We start from the raw sequence: 20,405 nt of genomic DNA on the forward strand, positions 1-20,405 counted from the left end.
TGCGTTATTTATCCACTAGATGAAGTAGTGCTAAATGGAATGGCAACAAAACAATCAAATAGGTCATTCAGTCAAACTTTATAAATACAATATGATATACAACACAATAATTGGAGTCTATGAAATTTAAGTTTAAACCAAACGTTAGTGCATTCACAATACGCATTTACGCAATACATCTAGAATATAATAACTCTCAAAATTGTTCAACTTACGTTTAAAAATTAGTGCTTTCACAATAACTGAACGTTGCTCAAACTTTAATGTGCATTTTCACAATATCGAACAGTTGGACGAGTATGGCATCCAATATGCCCGGCTCCCCCTTGTCTTGTGTTTACCACTATTAGTACTTCGGTGACGCCCCTGACCACGGTAGCCGTAATGCTCCAAGCGATGCGACCTTGTATTCGACCAGTTGTACTGAAACATTTTGCTAGAGTGCTGTGTACAACCAGTATGGATCAACCAATTCACCAATTGAGCCGTATATAAAGTGCTCCAGATTATCAGGCACACTGTTGTTTTCTTGAGTAAATTAAAGGCTTTTAAGTACGCCTTATAGTGCAGAAAATATGGTACAACATTCACCTTTTTTTAAACTGGCCACCATAGATTTTGCACCTATCCAGATATTTTTTGTAGTTTTTCTGTCACCTTAAAATGCCACAATATTCTGCCAAAACAAACTGCTTCTTATAAGCACACATACAATGCTACAGTTGTTGTGACTTGGCTTGTTCTGGAGTAGGCTGTAACAGATTATTGGCGTTTGAATTAATGTCTATAGGAAGTATTGATTTGATGTACAATACATGTGAATTGACTTGGTCACAGAACAAATTAAACTCATAAGTCAAGGACTTGCTGTATTTGGAAAAATGAGTGTCTTCTGTATTCCCGAGTGAAAAACAGAAAAGAATGGCTAACAAAATTGACAATCAGTGTTTGGGGTCACTACACAAGCCTTTATTTCGTCTTCTTTTTTTTTTATAATACTATGAAATGTCTTTGAAATTATACTTAAGTGTTTTACGATCATAGTTTGAGGTAAATTATCTCATTTAAACTATAGGCAATTTCTGTCTAAACATCCTTCAAACTGCCACAAATAGGTTTACTGTGTGTAAGTGTGAAGGTAGCAATATGGACTGAAGTTAGAGAATTTTGACTGCATTTCAGCTCACAAGCATGCCAGGTTTTTGTGGAGGACAAAAGAGGGCAGTCTTGCACACACTTTCACTTCTTACATGGTCACACTTTGCGGAGCAAATGTGCATTCAAGACAACAGCATTGCAGCAACACACTGATTCCCAATGTGACAAAAACACACCGACCACTTAAGTGTGCACGTGTATACAACACGATACACACATGGATGGTTGTATGGAAGACTGCTGTCAACTCCCATCCGGCTATTAAAGTGGACTCTGAGCCCCCTAGGCACGTAACTACTAATGGAGCCTTGATTGGCAGGTAGAGACATGGAGGGCATAACTGTGAATCACTCACCCTGTGTGTACATAAATGTGTGTGTGTGTGCGTGTGTTTTTGTGTGTGTATACTACACAATCTCTACTTATCAGTGTCCGTGGCAACAGGTGGAGAGGGAACAAAATGAGAACTGGCAGACAAACTGAAAAAAGAGGGTTATGCATTAGAGCAACTCTACGGTGCAACACAAATTTGTGGTAATGTCGTTCTAAAAACATATTTACGGTATGTATACTTTAGCTACATCTACATATGTTACATACATACACACACACACACACACACACACACACACACGTATCATATTTATATTATTTATACATTATCTGCAGTATGTCATTTATATGATCAATATAGTATTTACATGTTTGAAATTATTATTTATTTACTGTATGTCATTTATACTATCAATATAGTATTTACATGTTTGAAATTATTATTTAATGTTCTAATAATAACATATGCACTTATATGGTTTAATATGCATTTATTGATACACAAAAAATGAATGTATGTTAAAAATGAGAGGGTGACTACTTTGCGGATTTTCACGTATCGCTGGTGGTCCTGGAACTAATTATCTGTCATGTAATTTTCTGTATTCATTTTAAATCTCTGATTCAATAGCCCACATATATTCCTAATGAAAAAATAAAAAGAATTGCAGCTTTAAGGCCACTTAAAATCTCCGCCCCTAATTGATGATGTCACAACAGGTGGAAGGAGGGAAAAGGTTTTATGCCACAGGAAACAGGCCGGCTGCCTTTTGGATCACTGCTGATTCACCAGGTGACATTTAAACCAAAGTTGACTGGAAGGAACACATGGAGAGTCGTCATGTATTCAACACAAGAAAGGTCAGAAAAAAAAGTGCTGTTCTGCTCATGTTGAAGAGGCGATCTTGTAATGGTTCACGTCATTTCTCACCAAAGATGACCATTTATATGTTCTGTTGAATATCTGATAAAGAGGTGGTGGTATGTTTGGAGTTTGGTGGACTGTTGAAGCACAGTACAAGTTTCCCCTGTTTTGCTTTTACTGGCACATTTCTGTGACAATACAAAGAAAAAAACAATACAAAACAGAAAAAGCAAAGCAAAGCACAAAGCGACATGAGATTTGCCAATGTCTTGTGCTTTCTTTTGCTGGCTATTTTTTTTTTGCCCTCCCCTGCTTCTGGTTTCCTGCACAAGGTTGAACATCACTCTGGTACAAAATGAAGGCATTGTTCCAGAAAGAGAAAGCTGGCTTTGCGAAGAGGATTACATCTCAGTGTTGAGCGGTGGGATTCCGTTCCTTCTGGCTTATGGGCTGCATCACTACGCTTTTATGATTGTTTCCGGCGCAGGACTTCTGAGGGGGAAAAGTAAGCTAAATAGAAGGAAGTAGGAATAAAAAATCTAACAGAAATGAAGTCGAACCTAAACTAAAATAACTCGGAAGCAAATGATGCTGTGATTATTTAGTACTGCAAATATAATAATGTCAAGGAACGACCATTTCAATACATTTCTTTATTGCCAATGATTGCATTAATTATTTAAAGGTATGATTAATCACAATAAATTTCACACCTTTAACCAATTTTTGAATGATATATTGATCCATTATAATGCCCATCCCTGATTTAAAGTAGCAGTCATTATTTAATGATGTTAAAAAAGAATAAAAAATATAAATATGCGTGAAAATAAAATAAAAATGTGATTGGTGCAACAACACCGACAAATAGGTAAAACAATATACTGGTAGTTTTATTTCTTTACTTTTGTTGTTTTTATAATAGTCACATTTTCAAAATTGCATACCTATTTATTTTTGCTGGCTTCCTGACAAACCTGCCAAAATTCAAGCAGATCTGGACAGAAACTCACCTTTTAGAACATCACAAGCATAGTAAATCAGAAAATGCTTGGGGAATACAATAATAGGCACAGCCGCTTGGGTCAGACTCACATTGACTCAATATGAGCAGTCGAGTGGGCAGAGCTCCCAAAATATTTGATGAAATGTTGTTAAATTATCACGCTGCAAAATGATACTGCTGAGGTAAATGATGTGCATTTGATCGTCGGAGCGGTTGGCCGGTGGACTCGAGTGCTGCTTTATTCCTCCTATTCCCGCTCCAACCTGTCAGCAGTTTGACTGGGGCTGCTTCAGGTACTGTACTGTGCTGACACTGATGGCTGCGCCATGCACCTCCCAACCACTCAGGCTGAAAACACAACCTGGCATTTTCCTGGAGCTGATGGGAGACAAGGAAGACAGAGCTCTTCCCTATTTTGACAGGGCGCCTCACTGCCTTACTTAGCAGTGGCAGTAGAAATTGTGAGGGACTCAGTGCTTGTGAAGTTACAGCAACATTTTCATATGTGTGTTGCCCTCAATGTCCCTAGCGTCGGAGAGTGTCTTGGTTTTAATTCCCGGTTGGCATTTTGCTAACCCCTGCTCGCTTCAGTTACTGTTTCTAAGTCCAACTTTCGGAACCAAGACTTTCATTGTCCACTCTTTGAAAACTTGAAGAACTGTAGTAAGTAAGAATCAAAGAAAGAAGTGACTCGAGTAGGGCTGTCACTATCAAATATTTTTGGACTCTATTAGTCCATCAATTATTCCACCGATTACCTAATCAAATAATTGGATACAATTTGTTTGCATTAAAGTGTAGTAAAAAACACTCCCATGATTGAGCGATTGATCACTAGATGTTAGTCGATTACATTCCCTTGAAATTAGAAAATGTTTATCCACAACTCACTGCATGGTGTGGATCTAAATTTCAGGAGCGTCATACTTGATGCAGTTTGCAGTAAGTAAAGTTCAGTAATGATTTTTCTCAGGATCAAAGCAGAAGAGGAAAAGGCCACATATCTCCCCCAGGGCAATCGCCAGCCACATCGAACAAGGTTTAAGATAAAGTTATGAGCGATCTGCTGTAGTGCACTGGAAAAACCTTAAGCCCCAATACTGACCCTGATTCTTTCTGTGAAAGAGTTTGATTAAAAAAAAGATCAATGTCAGAATGCTTGTATCGTTCAACTTCTGGACAGGACTCAATCTTCAAACAAGTTATATAGCTTCCCACCAACCCCTCTTTTTTGCGTCTTTCATGTTCATCACCTCTACAACCAAATGTCCTCACCTCACCTTCAAGTTTTCTCTATCTTTCCACTTCCTGTCATCTCTCCTACAAACTTGCTCTTGGAGCACGCACTCTTGTGTTAATCGTGGCTTTTTGTTCTCGCCATGGGGGAAATGTCCATACTGTAACGCTCTTCAACTGGAATTAATGTAGAGTGTTGCTGAAGGATTGGGGGTGTCTAAGAATGGTTATTATAGTTGGTGTAATACAAGGGAGGGCCAATTCTACCTGTGTCCTGGATTCCTGGAACTACAATATTGTTGGGGCTTCACTCTTCGATGAGATGGCAAAGTCTTACATAAAAATCTTCCGTGATTGACTGATGTGAGTAGCAATATTTTTAGAGAGCCATATCATACCAAATCAACTTTTTGGAACTTTTACACAAGTTTAAAAACATTTATGTTTTTAAAGGCACGAACTGTAAGCAATCACACCCAGAAAGTATTTTGCCATCTCTACTTATGCCTACTTCAATCTCTAAAAATATCAGACCGATCTCCCTTATAGTTAGGATATTATAGACAAAATGTTTTCCTCATTCACTTAACATTCACAAAATCAAGAATATTGGGGCAATCGTTCTAATATTTTTAAAGGTTGACGCAAGATAAATGGACATGTCAATATGAATTTTGGTGATGATTGGTAACAGTTTTTGCACATTAGGTGACATGTTTTTATTACGATAAGTGTTTTAAGATGGTCCCTGGCACTATCACATTTGAGTAGGTAAATGAGTAGTTTACAGTAAAAAGCCAATTGAACCCATTCCATGAAATAAACAGCAGGTGCTTTTACAAACCCTTTTGACATCTAAATTGCAGATTATAATTATGTTCCTTTTTTCTTGTTTTTATTGCTGCGGCAGACCCAACATCACCCAACACGCCGCCTGGGTGTTCGGGCCAACGTTATTGTGTATGCCATATTGGATGTGTCCTTCATATTATCCATAAAATTTGTAAATTATATTCGCAAAATTAAGTCATTCATTACAAACTCGGATGGCGAGTCTGGACATGACATGAAAACATTTTATTTGTTCTTCCTCTCCTCTGCTAGTTGAGGCTGATCTTCCTTCTTTGTGTGACATTAGGAGTAGTAGTGGTTTAAACACGCTGGCCAGTTTTTTTTCGGAGAATACAACTTGTACAACTTGAGACGATCCACGGTACTACTTGCTTCATTTCCTGAGGTCCCAATCGTCATTTACGTCTGTCATACTCCTTCCCCATCCACCACCTATGCCATCCTCCCCTCATCTTTCTCATGTGTAAAAAGGGCAAGCCTGTCACAATGCTTTAGCCACAATGCATTGTTTTCTCTAAGGCACAGACTGGGTCAGCTGATCTTGACGCTGCTCTCACTGTCAGGCGGAAAAGTCCTGAAACAAAGATCCAACAGTGGGCGACATGAAAGTGGTGGAAAGTTCTAAATTCTTGTTTGAATCTTTTCATGCTTAAACTTCAATCAGGAACAATAGAGAGACAAAAACAAATGAAAAGAAAGCATTGTCAAGAAAGGTTTGAGGAACAAGAGGCAAGGCAGCAAATGTAAGACTTTTAGAGAATAAAATATTTTAAGATGTTAAAATAAGGCTGGTAAAAAAAGGCTGTTCCAGTGATTGATTGTGACTGCTGAAAGACAGATCAAAATAAATCAGCACACCAAAGTTTGGGATTTGGTCTTTAGTGTTTACTAACAGCAGTCCTCTTTTCTTTATTGCTTGTTTTGTTTTGGTTTACTAAGTTCACCTTGGAGTTCACCTTGGCTTGTTTCTGTCCAAGGCTTGGACATCTTAATTGAACTGTTGTCATTGTTAGCAAGATATAACTCAAGTTTATCTGTCAAGATTATCTTATCTTCTTATGTTCATGAATTTTTGTGAGTAGTGAAAACATCTTGAAAATTGTATCTGTAATGAGAAGAAGCAAGAGTGTAAGTGTAACTCTGTTCAGTTTGCAACTGATTCAGTGCACTGGGCCGCACTATGGCCTGTGCCAAAGCTCAAATCAAGCTTGTCCTTGTTAAATTGCATAAGAGGCTGAACTGCTTTTTGGCTAAATTAAGTCCCTCTGTTGCGCTGCAGTTGACTGACCCAATCCTTTGCCGCCTTGTTCACACTCAATCCTATGATTCTCTTTCCTTAAGGCACTCTCTAGCCCAAATGCCGTTTTTTCCCTCCCTTCTGGAACAATATGTACTCGCGACGAGCCAAGCAGGGGCTGTCTTGGCCCACCTGCTTGCTGTGATAGTAAGGGCTTTAATGAAAACACAGTTTGAGGAATGTGAATTGAATTTCATACTTGGACGCTTCGACACTACATGTGGTTCTCTTTAATAAAGACAGGAGAGTGAGTGAGCGAGAGAGAGTGAGAGAGAGACAGCGCAGAGCCACTCGGGCAACGGAAGATATGCTGAGGCTTTTCTCATTGCTACTCCCATTCCTGCATCCTTAAGCTCGGCTGTGTGCTTGTTGTTGCATGGACTAGGCGGGGCTTGTCAATGAGGGGCAATTCTACACTTTTTCAAGATAACACTGACTGTTCATCCGATTCCAAACATTCCTCTCATTTATTTCCTCTGTCCCTGTCTGATACCCTTGGAGTCATCTTAAAATGACTACAGCTTTTACAATCAAACTTTGCAAAGTTTGTTCTATTTTAGAGTGATACAAAGCTTTAGTACGGTTTACTGGGTCTACAACCCAGGTAAAATTGACTCAGCCCAATTCCTTTAGGGCTTATATGTGTTGTCATGTTAGTAGTAATTTTTTGTAATGAACGGAATAGATTTATAGTTGTACCAGTAAACAAAAAACTGAATTTACCTTATTGTCAGCTACATGATAAAAACAGAAAATCCACTTCTCAACCATGTCTGTCTGGGATAACTGCATGTCAAATGTGCTCTTGCTCCTCGCAGCATGGCATTTCTTGGAATGATTGAGGTGGTGGTGGTTCTGGTGAGGTGTTGGAGTGGGATAGATTTGTTTTTGAAAATACAGTTAAAAATTAAACAAAAAACCTTCACTCTTATTCACCCCGGTTCGAGTTTTCAAAAATGTATAAATTCCAGCTTGCATGTCCAGAGAAGGCCACATTATTTCAAAACAAATAAAATACCGTGAGATTACTGCTTATGATTTAGAGCTGTATAAAGAAATGATGGATTTTAATTTCAGCACACATTAATCTAATGTTTTTTATTTTTTTATTTAGTAGTTGTCTTTGGTCATCCAAAAAAAGTGAATGAATAAAAGTATATAAAAATTTCAACAGTTAAAAAAAATCAAAAGGAACAAACCCAATAGCTGAATTTTTCTTTCTACCTCAAAATCATTTTTCTTCATCTGAACTTCCCCATACACATTTGTGAAGAAAGATCATCCCATATTTGAAAATATATCATTTTGATCTAGTTGATTCATCACCACTTGTGAAGGACGATTCACTGGATATTTATGAAATAGGGAGTGAATGTAGTCAAAGGGGGCGGCTCGGTGAGGCACTGGTTAGCACGTCCGCCTCACAGTTAAGAGGGTGCGGGTTTGATTCCACCTCCGCGTGTGAAGTTTGCATGTTCTCCCCGTGTCTGCGTGTTTTTTTGCCGGGCACTCCGGTTTCCTCCCACATCCCAAAAACATTGAGCGCGCTAAATTGCCCTTAGGTGTGAGTGCGAGTGCGGATGGTTGTTCGTCTCTCTGTGCCCTGCGATTGGCTGGCAACCAGTTCAGGGTGTCCCCTGCCTACTGCCCAATGACAGATGGGATAGGCTCCAGCACGTCCAAAGCGATACAGAAAATGGATGGATGGATGTAGCAAAAGGAGCTTGAGCATTTTCCATATTTCATGACAGAGGCAGACAAAAAGAGATTTTGAAGAAAAAAAAAAAATGCGGCAAAAGTGGTAGGTGTCGACAAATTGCAAATGTTCCCTCGCAGCTCTGACTGACAGAGCAATCATCTTGCCGGCGCATCTTGAGGCAACGCCTGGCTGACTGTTGTTAATTGAAATGTAATTGGAGATGAGTGTGTTGCTGGGATGGCCGTGATCCGCACATCTTATCCACGTCAGAGCAATTAATAACACATTCAGTCCTCTACTTGTCTCACCACTTCCATCTGCATTGATATTTCCAGTGGGCATGAGGAATTAGAATGGAGGAAGAACTAATGGGAAAGGGATTATTCCAAAAAAGGAAGCTAGGGGCAAAGCCTGGAATTGGGCAAAATACCTGTGAGAGGATTTGGTTTAATTGTCTTGGTAGAACTTTGTCTTTACTAGTTTTTTGCACAGGGAAGCATTCTCTTTTCAAAAGTAAGAATATAATACACAATAATTGGCTAAAAACATTGCAGGAGGATGTCACATGATATTTTGTGCCAAAATATGCATCAATTATAGATAGATGGATAGATAGATGGATAGATATACTATGTCATTCTGCTGCTCTGTAATGAAAGACATACATTGTTTATTTCAAACCACCACTGTCAAGTGTCAGGATAATCATCCAGCATCATTAGTTGTCAATGTCGCATAGTGAAGCATTGCTGCAAGCGTAAAGTTGCAATTAAGAATGCACAGCAGGGTGAATAAGTGAGATTAATGGCTGCCAATGACTGAAGCAAATCAATGACTGAGTCTCGGCCCAAGCACGCACACACGCGCACGCACGCACACACACTGAGTACAACATATCTTAACGTTCCTCAAAGTGGCATTTTACTGAAGTAAGGAAACTAACCTGAATGAGAGCTCAACTCGGTGATAAATGTTTGGGTTGAAGTCAGGGAGGGGATTTGCCTCTAAAATATATGGCTAAACATATACTGTATGGAAGTGACCCCTAAACATTTTATAGAACGCAAATAGACGAGTGACTATTAGCTTTAAAGGACAGCTAAGTGTATTGGAGAATAGCTTGTACTTTTATTGTGCATCTTACAATTTTTTCTTTTTATAAAAAATTTATTATGCAGACAAAAAATGGTACTGGACCTAAGATAACGTTTTATCATGGCAAATGTGAGCCTCCAAATTATGTATTACAATGACGGTAACATTTTTCTACACAGTTGACGAGACTGAGAACTCCGTTCCTGTGGTACTGTGTCATCATTGGATGAATGAGGCCAGCGTTCAAGTGCTTTTGATACCTTGGGAATACAGAAGTGCTTTTCAAGTGAAAACCCATTTTCCGTTTCTATAGAAGAATAATTGTTAGATTAATACTTATTTAAAAACAACATAATGAGACATGTTTTCTTTTGTTCATTTGCTACATAATCTTTACAAGACATGCCACATTATTTCATAAGTGGATTTGTGTCATCAGATAGCAACGGTTGCTTTCTTAGCTAAATAAAAGCACTAAACTAATTTCCACAAGACTGGTAGCTCACAGAAGAGTCACTTAAATATGTTGATTTTAGGGGCTTTAAATACATACAAAAAAAAAAAGGATGGGAGGAGCTCTATACGGTATACCTGCACTATAATGGTACCAGTGGTTTTAACTGTACATTTGTTTGAATTCACTTTCTATGATTTCCCCAGCGAACCAGTTAATTTCTTACGCTCTTTCCTTTCCTTTTGTCCCCCTGTCTCTCCTTGTCCCCACCTCCATCACTTCTCCTGTCTTCTACCCCTCTTCTATTCCATTTACCTGCCATTTTGCTTTCATTCCTTTTCCTCCCTCCCCCTCCCTTTCTTTCTCTCTTCCGCTCATCTTTGCTTTTCAAAAAAGCCCAATCTTCTCTTTCTCTGTATGTACATGCATCCTATTTCCGTCTCCAGAGACCCCTCCTACCTCCGAATCACCCTTCATCCTCCCCTCCATCTCCGGGTCTTGCCAGGCATTTATGCCTCTTTGGTGCATGCTATTACAGCATCCCTATTACAGCATCACTTTGCATTTAGATAACCATCGCCTCGCCACCCTAAATTGGTCCGGAGCAGGGGGGTGGGGTTGGGTGGGGGCGGTGTGTGTGTGTGTGTGTGTGTGTGTGGGGGGGGGGGGGGGGGGGGGGGGGGTTAGATTAAGAAAGGAGGATGGAGACAACGAGGTAGAGGAAAAGGAAGAGTAGGATTTGATATCAAAGTTCACCCGAATCCTTTCCAGAGAGATAATTGCAGATGCTGAGCCTTGACACCTAAGGAAATTTCAGATGAAATACACACCAGCAATTTCACCACAAGCAATTATGATCAGCAGTGTCTTTTTTTTTTTTTTTTTTGCATTCACATTTTCATTCAACTCATCCACACCCACGCCACCACCAGCTGTGCCAACAACATCTCGAGCGCCACGGTGATGCATTCATTAGTAAACGAGTTGTATCCCAGACCATAGACGTAATTGCTTTCTTAAATTAGTAGCCTCAACTCAAATAAAAACTCTGGTTCGATCGGGTGCCAGTTGGGTCGTTGACTTGAATAAATGATGCTACTGGCTAGCTGGATTGTGTTTACTGTAGCCACGTCTCCACATCAGTTTTTTTTATTTTTGGTACGCTGGAGTGTTAATGTTTGCATTTAAGCTAAAGAACAGTCAACAGTTGCAAAAGTAAGAGGATATTCTGGAAAAACAGCAGGTTTATGTGCATAATATAGCCGATTTCAAATATTATTTTACTACTGTTATTTTTTAACTATAAGCCGCACCAGCTAAAATTGTTTAAAAGTGTTTTGTTCATGTATAAAACGCACTGGACTATAAGCCGCAGGTCTTTTAAATGTAATATCTTCATTTCTATTACCTGTATTACCAAAATAAATCCTGTTACAATATCACAAAAATTATTTAAAAAAATAGACAAGCCGCACTGGACCATAAGCTGCAGGCTTGTGAAAAAAGTAGCGGCTTATCTTTCTATTCACTATTTGACATAGTGGTGCAATTAATTCTTTGGTTGGTTGTCCAGTTGAATCAACAAACACGTCCTCAAATATGTAGATGCCTCATTTAATTATATTGAAATCCAGAGACATTACCATGCGTCTTTTTTGGGGGGAGGGGGGCTGTCAATCAATCAATTTATATGAAATATAAAATATGTAAAATGTATTTTGAGACTTTTGGACGTTTTGTCAGAGGTAACAGTATAGTTTTCTTTATGTACTCAGTAGTTTGTTTTGTTAGCATAAAATCCTCACTACATGCGCACACACGCACACACACACACACACACACACACGCACACACACACACACACGCGCGCACGCACACACACACACACACACACACTTGCACACACACACTTGCACATTCAAAGGCCAAAAGCCCACAGCATGCTATAAAATTAGGAGCTTCCCCCTGTGGATCATTAAGGGCCGAGCTGTAATTACGGATGCATCCAGAGGAGACGCAAGCGGAGATCTTAAAAGAAGACAGGCCTTTCATCCGTGTGTGTGTATGTGTGTTTGTTGCACCTTTTGTTAGATGTATGACAGAAAACAAGCAGGGACAAAACGAGTTCAGATGACTGGATGTCCCTTTTAAGCTGCAAAATACAAAAAAAGAAACACATAGTTGGCTTTCTTGGTTCTCTTCCAATCATCCGCTCCTGCTTTTTTTCCTCTCTTCCCATCATCGCTGCTTGTATCAGTAATGGTGGGTTGGGGCAGTTGCTGTCAGAGTTTGCTTCAAAAACACAAAGAACCCTCTGATTTTGTCATTGAGCCCCCCAAAAAGCTAGTTGTTGCCTTAGGGTTTTTGACAAATGCATAATATTGTTTTAAGACCAATATTAGAATTGATTGAGTTTTGAATATAATCAAAATAAATAAATGAATTACCTTTTGGAGTGTTGGGAATTTACAATTATGATTTGGTATCATTAGGTGTTTGTGAGATGGAATGAATGCTGTTGGTTAATATTCTGTCCACTGTCATTTTGGCTAACTCCCAACCACACACATATGTACACTATTGGAATGGCTGGTTCATGTTGTAGCTAATCAGATTATAGATTCACCTCTGGAAGGTCATCCCATGCTCACCATTTTGCCTCCTGTGTGTGTAAGTGATCCTCTGCGAGGTGACTTTCTATATACTCAAGGGCAGCTCGTAAAAAAACATGTTATGACATGTTAATCAAAAAGGGACTGAATTGTTTTAATTGGTATTAAAGTGTGATGGGGAGACTTAGTAAGTGGAGAGCTTATTTGTCCCCTCCCCAGATATGTCCCTGCAATCATTACCCTAGCAACGCTCAAACTCTCTCTTTCTCACATTAAATTTTTTTCCTCGCTCATCCCCTCAATGCGACAGTGTGAAAGTGGCCAGACTCTGCGAAGCACACAACTATTATGAAAATATAAAATGAATATTTGTAGCAATATTTAGGCACGGTAGTTTGATTTCCTATTCAGTGACAGTGTGAGAATTGTGCTGTGTGATTGACTGGCAACAAGACCATAGTGTCGTTGACCTTTCACTTGTCGGCTGTCAATATGGGGCACAATATCAATATCACAATACACAATATCTATTAATATTATTAATAATGGCCTCGTACCCCCTTATTCAAAGAAGAAAACTCATTATACACTAGCAGGCTTGACTTAGCATCCATCCACAAATAACAATAGCAACCTAAAGAATATGTATGTTTAACTGTACATGTAAAAATATATGAGAAAAGGACATATATATTACATTAATGATTTGATGCATTACAAGTGTGATTTGGTTCCTAATAAAGAAAAAAGTCTATTGAAAAGCTTCTATTATGATGCCCACAGTTGATATGACAACACAATGTTGTACCGTATTGCCTGTCTGTAGAACGGTACAGTATTAACAAGATGTTATTGTGCTGGGACTTCCCTTAAGGAATGTGCATGATAGAGAGTGAGCAACAAGGCTCTGAGACTCTGATTTACTGGAACAAGCTCTTTTCTGTGTGTTTTATTCTTTATTATTTTTAGAGCTGGAAAGGTTGGTAGATGCTATGAGATATTACCTACAGTGTCAAGTGACTGTCACATAGAAAAAATCTCAGTCTACCATTCAGTAAATGATTAAGATGATGCGAGAGCAGATAACCCATTTCTCATGCTGAACAACTGAATGAATTATTCGTACGATTGTAGCTTCAAGGTGCAGATTGGAGTTAATAAAACAGAACACTTCTACTGAAGATGTTCTCGAATAAGACACGCAGGTCACATGCCCAGTAATGTAAGCAGTAGGGTATCACCCGCTTACCACATCCTCTCTCTTCTTCCCAAAGAGGAGGAAAACTGTAGTCATCACTCTACATCGGGCTTGGATATCAAGATGATATCCACATGGCGGCCTCAAAGGTCATTGCAGGATCACATGATGGGTGAATCTTTGATCAATTCAACACAGTATGCAATTTATGTAATTGTTTGAATAATGTGTCACAACACACAACACGCAAAGAAAGCAAAACACTTCAGTCTCAAATTGTCTTTACCCACTGAATGAATGACAATGACATTAATCTGTCCCATCCTTTGTACTTCTTCTGCGGTAGGCACTGTTCCTCGGTTCGCGCCCTGGGATTGCCGTGTCGGGACCTGCAGTTACGCCTGTACTGAGTACTTCTCACGTCTGTTGTGTGCCACCGGTCGGTGGTGTGAGTCTGACGTAGTTTGTGATGCACTTAATACCTTTCAAAATGCTCACGGGGCCTGGATTTTCTGAACATAGGAGTATTTATCCCACTCGATGCATGCAGCAAGATCTTTTCTTGCTGCCTTGAGTCCTGATGCTTCGTATGCCCTGAAGGCAGCAGCCCTAGCCTTCACCTCTACATTCAGCCAGGCCTGCTGGTTCTGGTGGATGCTAATGATCTTGGTGTGGCGCCATCATCAACATATATTGGGTTGAAGCCCAGGACGGAGGAGGCGTATTCCTCTATGTCCGCTTCTACTTTCTGAAGAGCTGCTTCCCTGAAGATTTGCCAGTTTGTGCAGTTGAAGCAGCCACAAAGGCAGCATGACTGAACCACACCTTGAGACTACCTGACTGTGAGCTTGGACCATTTCGTCATTGGTTTATTGGCTGGGCCCAGTAGTATTGGGATGTGGTCAGGGAAGCCGAGGTGGGGGTGAGGTGTGGTACTATATCCCGCGTTGGTATAGCAACATGCTGGTGAGAACTTGGGGGAGTGTCCATCAATTCAATGTAGTTAAAATCACAAATCAAGAATTCCTGCCTTTTTAGGACCAACACATTTCAGGATAGTGCTTGCATTTCACTCTGCGGAAAGGGGTTACCAAAATCTAGCTTCTTTTTGTGTTACAAAGGAGTGGCCAGACTGTGAGAATGATATTTGAAACAGCTCCTATTATGATGAAGTGCAGTTGTACACCTCTGCAAACTACAACTACAAAAAATGAACATAGCCTTACATTAATATTTTACATCTGCTTGGTTTGTTTTTCACATAACCTGAGGCAGAGTCTTTTGTATAATATCTCATGGGAATGTGTGGATATAAAAGTGAAGTGAAGGAAAGCAGTCTTATATCAAGTCTATGGTAGGAGTCAATCAATGTATTTTCTGTTGGGCTTGTCCATGTTAAGGTTGAAAGTGAATTGGAGGCTACCCCCTGCTCTATAAATCTGGACTGCTTGCCGGCGAAACAGTGGGCACACACTTGTTGACAAAAACGATCATGCTCACATTCCCCCATATGTAAAATTTTGTCTTAAATGATGCAGGTTTTGATATGAGAACAAAGTATTCTGTGGAGCATCCTTATTACAGAATGGGTGTTGGAGGGGATTTTATATTTTCATACTTTACTGTTTGTATGATCATAAATGATTTTTATTAAAGCGGAATGTCCATTTCATTTTTGATCAGGTCATACTTTAGTTTTTCCCCAAACGGTTGTGATGATTTTGAAGAATATTTTGAAGAACAAGCACATTTGAAATAACCTTATCATAAGGTGCATTATACACACATGCACAATTTCCCATTAAATGGTATTTGAAGATGAACTCAGAAGTCAAAGGAAAATAGTGCCAACCGAATTTATATAAAGAAAGATTTTGTTAATAAAGTGTTTGTAATGTCTGGTAATAATTTCAATTTTGCTACAGATTTTCTCCAAACTGGAGGAAACACTTCTAGTCCGAACTTGCCTGTGTTGGCTCCATTCTACCTGCTACCCAAACGAGGACAACCACTGTAGAAAGTAAATAGCTGGGTGAATGATACTAAAATCATACAATTTAACGTGCAATTTAAATCTAAAGCAGACAAATGTAGCACATTGATTCTATGGGTCCAATGCTGCCACTTTCAGGCCTAATCGAGAGGCGCGCCTGGCAATGCGCTGTAACACAATTTTGACGCCAAGGGGCGCCCTTCTCTCTCGCTTTCTCCCTCTTGTTTCTCTCTCTCTCTCTCTCTCTCTGGATTATTGGATGTCTGAGCCGAACAGCCTCGCTCTCATTCATGTTGACTGCTGCTCTCCTGTGCGCAGGAAGCCGCGGAGCTGAGCTTTAGGACGGGTGCTGATTCTGCTGCCGCCTGACATCTCGGCCGGGAATTTAAACGACGGCACCACCGCTGCCTCCTTGACACCTTTTAAAGAGTTTTGTCTAGGCAGAAATGATAAGGACTGTGTTAACCAGTAAGTACGAAACTTTTCCCCCGTGCTTGTTCCATCCATAAACCCATCCATGCATTTAAAGTGTGCACGATGGTCATTCAAAATTTCCCGAACCTCTTCTCACATTGTCCGGTTTACACAAATGTCGGGTCTGCGGATGAGCCATCCCTTCTCTTTTCATCCTCCGCATCAAAATGTCTTTCTGTGTGCGCACATGAGAACGCAAAGGCTTATGCATCCGTGTTTTTGCACAAGTTCTTTTAAGGCGGGAGTTGGCTTCAACGCACCAGCGCAAAGGCTGTGTGCTACGTCTCGTACATTGCACTTAGAAATATAAGAATGTGGAATTATTTCATGCACTCCTGCAACGATTTCCACAAAGGTTGCACTGCAAAGTCTCATCTCTCTACGCACCCACCCGCTGGCCACGGTATTAGGTACACCTGCACTGTCTCATGTCATCCAAGGCAAGTTATGAATAATAATAAATTAATATTATTCATAACTTATAATATTAATAATAATAACGATAATAATAAATAATAACAACGCTCGAATATTAATGCTCACTTCTGAATGACACTGCAAAGAGGTAAATGATTTAACAAGCTACTAATGTAGTGCAAGGTGGCGAAAATGCATAGTGACACGTCTGAGTGTGATGCAGTGCAGCAACTTTAACTGGTGGATGTGGTTATTAGGGTTCACTTGCTCATAGGTGTCTAACTCAAGACTTGCGGGCTGGATCTGCCCTGACATAACATTTTATATGGCCCCTAAAAGCTTTCCACAGTCTTACTTTGACTTAGAAATTTGTAACTCACCATAAGAAATTGGACTAACAAAATGCTTGGGCAATTATGAAATACGGGGTGAGTATTTGGGTTTGTGGGTGGGCATTTTGGTCCTCTTAAAACAAGTTTGACACCAAAAACACTGGGGTATCTAATGCTATGGCCACTGTGCATATGTAAAGCTTGTTCACGTGAAGAAAAAAACTATAAGTGTTTCCATCACACAGTTAGAATTTTTTAAACTTGGAAAGTGAAAATGAGGCAAGTTGGTTCATCACTTTTCATGTGCCAAGCCTGCTCGAAGGTAAGAATGTGTGTGTAAGTTTGTGCTTCGGGAGCTCATTTTGTTCTTTGTGTCTTGTGAGGATGTGTGATATCAGACTGTGGCTTCAATGAGTACAAGCACTTGCAAATGTACACAGAACGCCACCTTGGCATGCAAACTAATGTTGCATAGTGACGTAGTGATGCTGATACGCCGCTGTTAGACTTGCAGTTGTGCGTGCAAAGTGAGTCAGGATCTGACTCTGATGTTGCGTCTGCTTCTGGCAGCCTGTAACCTAATTACCTAATTTAGTCCCGCAGTCTTTATTACTAATTTGATCCCACTCCTTTCTAGTAGTGTGTGTATGTTTGGTCCCATCACAGTTCAGCCTTTAGTTAAAAAACGGGGCTTTGAGGATCTTGTTGGTGGCCTCTAAATTCAATCAAAGCCCTAAAAAAAAATATTTTGCCCTGGTTACACCAAGCAGGCAGTGTTTCCAATCGTATGAGTTTGTTAACAGGATTTTCCCAAGAAGAATTTTTCTTTACACAATTTTGCATAAACGTTTATTGATCTCCCACGCCTTTACGCATACATCAAATGCACTTTACTTTCTTGCTAATTACTTTTACTGTTAGAATTCTGTGATTTCTTTAATTCTTTATTTTGAGTACTGTATTTCATTACACAGTCACAATAAGCAATGTACACGACTGCCTCCTACAGGACAGGAAAGGAAGTGTATGGCCCCTAGCCCTCATGGTCACAGATGATCATTTGTTAATACAGTTTGTGACAAATGTTTACGCTTTGGTCCTCTTGTAAAAGAAGACTGGTCAAAAGCTATTACCCCCTTAGAATACCCAAACATAATATCTTTGTACTTATGGCATACTGTATTTGTGGCCAAATGTGACTGCTTCGGTGTGGCATGTGGGGAAATTGAATCAGTGAGTCAGTTATTTGGAACAAGCTCTGAAAACCTCTGAAGGTACTGAATGCTGTATAGAATTGCATCTTTGCCAATGTCATTGGAGGAGTTTAATTCAGTGTGGATAAAGATAGACTTCCCACAGCTGACGTCATGTTGTTCATCTTCAGAATGCAAAGTAGTTGAGACTGAATTGATTCCTTTCTGGCACAGGTTATGGGCAACAACTGTTTGGCTTTGTGGAATTAATGTTTATGGTTTGAGTATTTTGGAATATCAACAGTTTCCTTGAATTCCGTTGACAATGACTGAACAACCACATGGTTCAATGTTGGCTCCTCACCACCTTGCCTAGCAGGAACGTGCCTTGTTTTGACCAAATCACCAACTGCTTCAGCTTTGGTGTGTCTGCTGAAGGAGGAGGGAGGTCGGCGCTCTCTGCTGACAGTCGACCACGCACCCTGCGGTGTGTGTGTGCAGAGCGGCGTCATACTTGAAGTGCCTGCAGCGTGTTGGACGGCAATGTCGCTGCCCGATAAAGCCGCGGCGGCGTGTGCTCCTTGTAACACGTTGCAGGATGTCATAGATGGAACGTTTTCAGATTTGACATTTAAATGCGGTTTTGGTCGCCGCAGTGGCAGCTTGCTCACCATGCGCTTCTACTCTTCAGCTGAGATGTGAACCCACATGGCCCTACAAAACACCAGTTAAGGTCAGAATTGGAACAAGATGTTTGGAGGACATTGTTTAAATCAAAACTTTTATCACCCAGTCTGGGTTGGCCTACACATTCCATTTAAATGTAGGCTAAGGAGGTTAAGAGATGGCCTTTGATTGAGATGTCAGTGGTGGAGTTAAAATGAAGTAATCGCTGCAGACCCATCATTTTCAGGCCCAATTACACAACGTGGTTTTCAACTAAAAACAAAATGAATGTGTTTTTGTGGACTGAAGTCTTGTATATATATTTTCTACATTTTAAAACGGGTCTAAAAAGTGGAGGTCTGCCATTCCTGCATTTATTACTAATTTTTACTTGGTTGTTGTCATGTTAACGTAAGCTGTGGATGGTTAACATAAAAAAAGTTGAATTTATTCAGTTTCGTTTAAAGTAGGGTCTGTCTGATAAAGATCTTTTGAAACAGATTCCAATATTTGGCAGGAAAAAAGTCCCATGATTATTTACCAAAATATATTTTTGGAAAAATTAATTTTGGTCCATTAATACCTAAAACAAAGGCATGTATTAGGCGAGACCTTTAGTATTTTAGCTTGATATTTGTGCCATAAATATATGCAGCACATAAGCAACATCAGTGATGTCATTGCAAAACGTGATTCCTGCCTGAAGCCCTTTAATGTTAAATCACATTCTTTGAACTCCATCTTTGGCAAAATATAATAATTTCAAACTAAAAACCAGATGAACCTTTGTCACATGCCATCTTTGAGAAAGTTGCATCTGAAATGCATGATGTACACAGAAATCAACTTAAGCGAGAACCAATTTTATCATTAATAATGCACACCAAGCATGAATATATTATAAACCTTATCAACATGTATACTTACAGACTTTGCATCTTAATGGTCATGTGGAGATTGGAGAAGGATGTTTGGTCCAATTTTTACTGGATGGGACATGATGAGTTTTCAAGGAATGCTGTAGATGTAATCTTTTGAAAATTTGAATACTGGCAGAGATGCATAAATATAATGACATTTGTTGATCATTTTCTTTTTCCTCATTCATGAGAACTCATTAACATGATTGGTGTCATCTCATAAATTAATTCATTATTCACAATAACATTTAATCATATCATCAAAAGGTAATTTGAGTCAATTTATTTCAGAAGGGTGTATCAAATTGCATGGTAGCACTTCACATGAATTTGTGCCCAAGAAGTAGCTGTCACTTTCAAAAATGATAGTGACCCTGCATGGACCCTCCCTTCCTTGGTCTTTTTTTCTTTTTCATTTCTCCAACTTTTCCGATCCCGCCAGTAACTACAACGCTCTACTTTAATATGAAATAAACAGGAGACAAGGTCGAGGATAAAATGAAGTAAAAAGAGCTTTTTAACTTCTTGCTATCATTTTGCTGAAAGGTCATGCACATCAAACAGAGCGGCCAGATTGAAATAGTTCCTCTTGTAAGAGTAGACGT

The 20,405-nt window shown here is 39.6% G+C and overlaps 1 protein-coding gene across 4 annotated transcripts in view; it reads left to right on the forward strand.

The window, feature by feature from the left end:
- Positions 1–1,875: 1,875 nt before the first annotated feature.
- LOC125988746 (plexin-A1) overlaps positions 1,876–20,405 on the forward strand; it is a 180,468-nt gene continuing 161,938 nt past the window's right edge. For 2 of the 4 annotated variants that reach the window (XM_049754359.2, XM_049754361.2), the window contains exons 1-2: positions 1,921–2,352; positions 16,117–16,266. The gene's annotated coding sequence lies outside the window, so the exon portion shown is untranslated. Of the gene's footprint in view, positions 2,353–16,087; positions 16,267–20,405 lie in introns of those variants that run through there. The other 2 variants (XM_049754364.2, XM_049754360.1) reach the window with 2 other exon arrangements.

Source organism: Syngnathus scovelli, chromosome 2 (genome assembly GCF_024217435.2).
Source record: "Syngnathus scovelli strain Florida chromosome 2, RoL_Ssco_1.2, whole genome shotgun sequence".
In the NCBI taxonomy this organism is placed as follows: Eukaryota; Metazoa; Chordata; class Actinopteri; order Syngnathiformes; family Syngnathidae; genus Syngnathus; species Syngnathus scovelli.